This window comes from Octodon degus, unplaced genomic scaffold, assembly GCF_000260255.1.
Source record: "Octodon degus isolate 3935 unplaced genomic scaffold, OctDeg1.0 scaffold00255, whole genome shotgun sequence".
Taxonomy (NCBI): domain Eukaryota; kingdom Metazoa; phylum Chordata; class Mammalia; order Rodentia; family Octodontidae; genus Octodon; species Octodon degus.
In genome coordinates, this window is record NW_004524831.1 from 2,433,220 (window position 1) to 2,439,144 (window position 5,925).

The 5,925-nt window shown below is 38.3% G+C and overlaps 1 pseudogene; it reads right to left on the bottom strand.

The window, feature by feature from the left end:
- Nucleotides 1-3,773: 3,773 nt before the first annotated feature.
- Nucleotides 3,774-5,506, bottom strand: LOC101587944 (annotated as a pseudogene).
- Nucleotides 5,507-5,925: the final 419 nt, after the last annotated feature.

A 5,925-nucleotide genomic window follows, 5' to 3' on the forward strand; every position in this document is an offset into this window, starting at 1 on the left:
TCAGGAACTGCCACTTGCCAGGTAGGCACTTACAACACTGAGCTATGTGTTTTGTAGTGCTTATCATATACCTCAAACATCAGTGAGTGCTCCTTATAGATAATGAAAAGGGACATTATGTAAATTTATCTATAAATTTGGTAAAGCAGAACAATCGAACTGTAAATTTCCTCTTTTCACTAAGTTGACTGTATTTTCCTTTATGCTATTATTTCACCTTCTCAGGTCAAAGCAAAAATGATTAGCAAAGGCAATGGCATCACCAGCATCAGGGAATAAAGATATTTTCTTCATGCTATCCAATAACAATCATTCTCCCAAGATAACTCCACTGTTGATAAAAATTCCTTTTACAATATTGTTAATGGTAAATCATACCATCATTTGTACATTTTGGAGATAGTTAACTGACACTGTGTCAACTTAAGTAAGAAATGTCTGACTAACCTGGAAACACATAGCTCTAGGAATAGAAGATAGAGTGTAGGAGATTGTTGCTAGAGGGAAAAAAAAATGCTTCTTTTTCCTTGGAGGAACTTGAGTGTTTACCATCATCTCAGGGATGGTCTCTGGCTTTGATAGCAGCCTCCAGCTTCCAGCACACACCATTCAGTTTCCTGTTCCAGACTTGCTCAGAACACTACAGTGAGCTTCAGGAATTGAACTGGACGCTTCAGATCCCCAGCTCATTGGCAAGCCTTTTGCACTTCTTCACATCTGACCATGTGGTCACTGTACACCAAACCTTTAAATATATTTGTGTATCTTACATTAAATCTGTTTTCCTCATAAGCACTAATACACATTTTGTTATTGGGAGTGACTTTAGAGATGCAATTCAAACAAGTAATTGTTTAATATTTTTGAGTTCTTGGCTTTCTAACTTGATTAGATCTAAAGATGCCACAGTAACTCTCTCCGGTACTCTAGGGAACAGTGTTAGTCTTTTCTGTGAAAATTTTGAAATAATAGAAGATGTAGATCCTAATTGTAAGTCACTGCCACTTATGAAATGTAAGGAACTTAGTAAATCATAAGTTAAACTTTCAAAGTGTGGGAAATGTGACAATGGCTCATTGCTCTTAGCATCTCAGGACAATTTTTGAAGGAAGACAATGAGTTCAGCCAATCCGGAGCCAAACAAATTCTATTTATGTGAACAAATTAATAAAGGAAACCAAGAAGCTCACAGATCCACAGTCCCGGCTCTAGACACACATAAAATTTTAAAAGTATCTAAGTGTGTGCTGAAACAAAGTCTCTCTTAAAGCATTTGACCAATACTGCAAAAACCCAAACATGGACCCTCAAAACTTGACAAACTGAAATGCAGTATAAGTTTAATGCTTAGCATTGCAGGGATCTATAGTAAGGATGAGGGCAATGACTGGAAAAGAGTGGGATCCTATAAACTGTGATGCAAATGTTTAGGAGCTGCTGATGAGGCTGAGGGTGTTGAGCATCCAGACTCTCATGAGATAATTCTACCTGAGGAAGGGATTTCCCTACCTCAGTGGGGGTAGAATGCCTACTTCTACGCCTGTGGAGTTAGCTTCTGCTAGTTTTCCTGAGGAAATGAATCCTATGTTGACCAAGAGTGATAATGCTGACACTATTTGGGGGACATCCTCACCACCACCTTCAATCTCCATATTCACCTAGGCTCAGAGCAAGGGAGATTCCATAGGATGAAGACCTAGTGTGGCCTATAAGGAGGTCCACTGCTTTCCTAAAGAACTCCTGGAGTTGTCTTTCTCTCGCTTTTTTTTTTTTTTTTTTTTATGGTACCAGGGATTGAACTCAGGACCTTGTACTTCTCAGACTTATTCTCCTGAGCTACCTCCCCTGCTGGAGTTTTCTAATTCTTACAAGCAGAGGCTTGATGAACAATGTCGGATGGATTTTTATGAGTGTGAGATAATACTGTCAAAATCATATACCTGGATTAGGCTGAGTTTCTTGAAATGGATATGGTGACCAGTGATTCTGAATTGAATGTTGTTGCTCATGGAGTAAAGAAAGGATATAAGAATTAATTTTTCTTGCTGGAAGAAGTATTGATCCAAATATGGCTCATTAAGAATGAGTTAGAGACACCTGGCCTATATGTATTTTGTAAAGATGAATGAAGAATGTCTCAAAGGCTTAATAGACAGTTGTAGATGTAACTGTACTTGCACGGAATAAGTGGTCTGCCATGTGGCCAACACAAATGGCCCTACCTGCCTAATCAGACTGGAATATTTTCAGCATGTACTACCAAGTGCTTCACCTTTGAGGAACAGTTCCAGGTAGGACATTTAGAACACTCTGTCCTTGGAATACTTTTGTTTTTGTAATTCTAAGAGAATCAGACAAACGGAGGTTATTGCAAGACTTAGGAGCCATAAATGCTTATTTACTTCCTATAGGGGCACTGCACCCATGACTGTCAAACCCATCTGCAGTTCCTAGAGACTGGCCCTGCATCATAACTTACCTAAAAGACTGCTTTTTTAACATTCCACTTTTACCCACAGATAGGTCACATTTTGCCTTTTCTATATCACAGTGATATCAACGGATCACATTACCTTTTCTACCAGCTCTTTATATGTCAGGCATTACAGAATTAGACATGCCTTTCCTTCTGTGTACACAATTCATTATATAGATGATATCTTACTGGCAGCTTCAATTACATAACAACTGTATGACCTCTTTGCAGAGATAAAATGAGATTAATATCCTTTGGTCTCTGCATTGCTCTAGACAAGGTACAATTGTCCAGTCCTTATTGCCCAGGAATGTTATTGACTAACAGGGCAGTGAGGCCACAAAAGCTTGATTTGTCAAGATCACTGAAAAACTCTAAATGATTTTCAAAATTTATTAGGAGACATAAATTGGTTAAGGCCAATTGGGTATCAAATAAAATACTTATATAACACTTTACAGGAGATCCAGCTATTGTCTTCCCTCATAGTTTATCTACTGAGACTCAAATGGAACTGTGGTTGAAAAAATGTTACAATATCAAGTATTTACAATGAATTATTCTCCTATCATTTATAATTTAAATACTCCTCATTCTCCCACAGTTCTTATAGGACAACTTTATGATAAACAAATTTATCCTATTGAGTGGCTTTACCTTTCTCATTAGTCAGTCAAAAGCTTGCAATTATATTTAGAACAAATTACCAAGTTTGTCACTAGGGGAAGGACAAGATCCAAACAACTCTGGTATTGAGCTTGCTGCAACTGCATTGCCTATTGATTTAAATTAATATTTGACTCTGCTACATCAAGCTCTCTATTGGCAAGCAGCACTTAAAGATTTTATAAGAAAAATTGATAATCATTTTCCCAGTGAAGCTACCTTTCCAATTTTTTTTTACTGAGCATTCATTCATTATATCAAAAGTTACTAAATTTAAACCTATTTCTCTTTTGTTCCAAGTACAATATTTTTATTAAAGATAATTACAAAAGATGGAAAAATCAGCTCAGTGAGACCAATCATTTTAGTAGATTGGTTTTTGACATAATAACTCACATCAATTTTAAATACTATTGCATAAAGCATGGTGGGTATAAGAAACTTGCTTCATAATTAGAAAAAACTCACAATAAAACTTGCCAAGAAAAACAAAACAAAAAAGCCATTTTGAAAATAAATATAGTCCATGCCGAAGTAGTATAAAATGAAGCTGGAAGTCTTTAAAAAGAAAAGTTTCTGTCCCGTTTCCTCACTTTTTAATCATTTTCTAAAATTGGGAAGATTCTCAAACTCAAGGGTTGCTGAGTTGTTCTGATTTGGCTCCTTTGGTATCTGTTTTTTCACTACTACTGTCCTTTGATTTATCTTCTTCCTTTACATATGCTTTTCTGTCTTCCGTTTACTTCTTGTCTTTTTCAATTCTAGCTTTCTTTGTTCCTTTTTTATGATCAGACACATTTCTATGACCTCTTTCCCCTTCATCCTCAGAATCTGAGAATTCTTCATCACAAGCTATCTGCTTGTCTGATGCTCAAATAGAAATCCTCTTGTCTGGATCCTCTCCATTTTCATCTCCACTGTCCTCATGAACAGCGTTTTCTGGGATAGCTTGCAGCTGGACACCAGGTGCATGAGGGAACATGCACAAATCACATAAATGCTGTTTTACCTTTTCCGTATAGTCTGGAGTGTTCTGATTTGTCATGTTTGAAGGACTAATGTGCAGTTTGAAGTCCAGTTCAAAACACTCGAAATAATCATTATATGGCAACTCATTAGGAATCTCACAATTGAGAGTGACTGCAGTCATTTAACCAAATAATTCACACCGAGCAACACTGCGGATTGTATAGCCACCTCCCCTGAGCATCAGTAATGGGAAGTTGAAAGTTTTTACAACTTTTACACACTTAGCATGACCTCTGACTGTGAGACTGAAGCACCCAAGTCTATTATCAGATAGAGTCAGCACCACACTGCAAAACCACTGCACTAGGCTGGTATATCTCCATTACTTTTGGGACAATAGGCCTAAATATCTGCCCTTAAATCTCATCATCTGTAACATCTCTCATTGGAAAATTGACAGCGTATTTGCCTTTTCTAGCACCAATGTCCCTCAAGTCTTCTGTGCCAGGAAAGTACTTCCTACACTTATGGAATGAAACAGTCATTACGTGATCTGTTGTACAAAAAGCTTCTTGAACGCCATCACCATGATGGATCTGTATCAATATAAAGGACCTCTGATGATACTTTAGCATTCAAGGATGGCAAGCACAATATCATTAACGTAACAGAATCCTGATGCTTCTGATTCTTTTTGTATGATGCAATTCACCAGCCCAGTAGACACACACATCAGTTTGTTGCTGGTTTAACTTCACAGCCCAGCAACCAAGCCACCAGTGGAGAGCTGACAAAATTCAAAGAGTCCATCAAACACTGGACTATCTTACGCAACATTAAATCTCTGCATCTGCTTAATGTACTCAGCTATGTCATCTGGTCATATGGACTGCAGAAATTTGATATACTAATCGCTGTGGTACTTCGTCATTTCTTCAGCAGTGGCTTTATGGAGCCTATATATTTCCATTTTTCTGTATAAGCTATTATTTAACAGCAAGTTATGAGTCATGTGGAGTCTATGTGGTTTCATGGGATGACCATGTCCACTGTAATAATTTCCAGTATCACTGTTGTAGTAGTAGCAGACTGTTTTCTTGCTGCCTCTTTGACTGCACTCTAGGTTCCAGGCTGCGGCCACCTCCCGGTTCCTCCTCCTGTTGCTGCTATTGCCACCCTTCAGCTTAAGTGATGAGGGCTGGTAGGGTGGCGCTCCCACAGAGGAAGACAGGCCTAGCTCAGGAGAGAAGCAGTGGCGGGAGAGCTCGGGACCACCTGGCAGAGGGCCCTAAAGCTCAGAAACAGGAGTGGCAGCACCAACTCGTGACACTGGGATGGGGCTGAACCTGCAACAGTTTATTTTACTGATGGCTCACCAAATGCGAAGGCTGCCATTTAGAGTAAGGATTATCAAAAAGAAATAGAGACTACAGGTCTTTCTGTACAAAGTTCTGTGACTGCTATTTTATTTGGCATACAACAATTAAATCTATGAACACAATACAGCGTACCTTATTCAGAGGCTTGAGAGTGCCACCCTATGGTTGACTTTAGGCCTGCCTCTAATTTGTTTCTCTGGCTGCAGAAAGCAATTCATAATCAGCACCTTTTTACATTGATTATGTAAGGACTCATTGTAATTTACCTGGATTTTAACATATGGGAATCAGTAATAATTGCCTTTACTACTCCATTTGATGCAGTTAGATGATTTCATTCATACCATCATCAAAATAGTAAGGCTTTAACCAAATAATTCAATTATCCAGGTCTCAAGCAAGACATTGTTATTCCCTGTCCTACTTGTCAAAAGG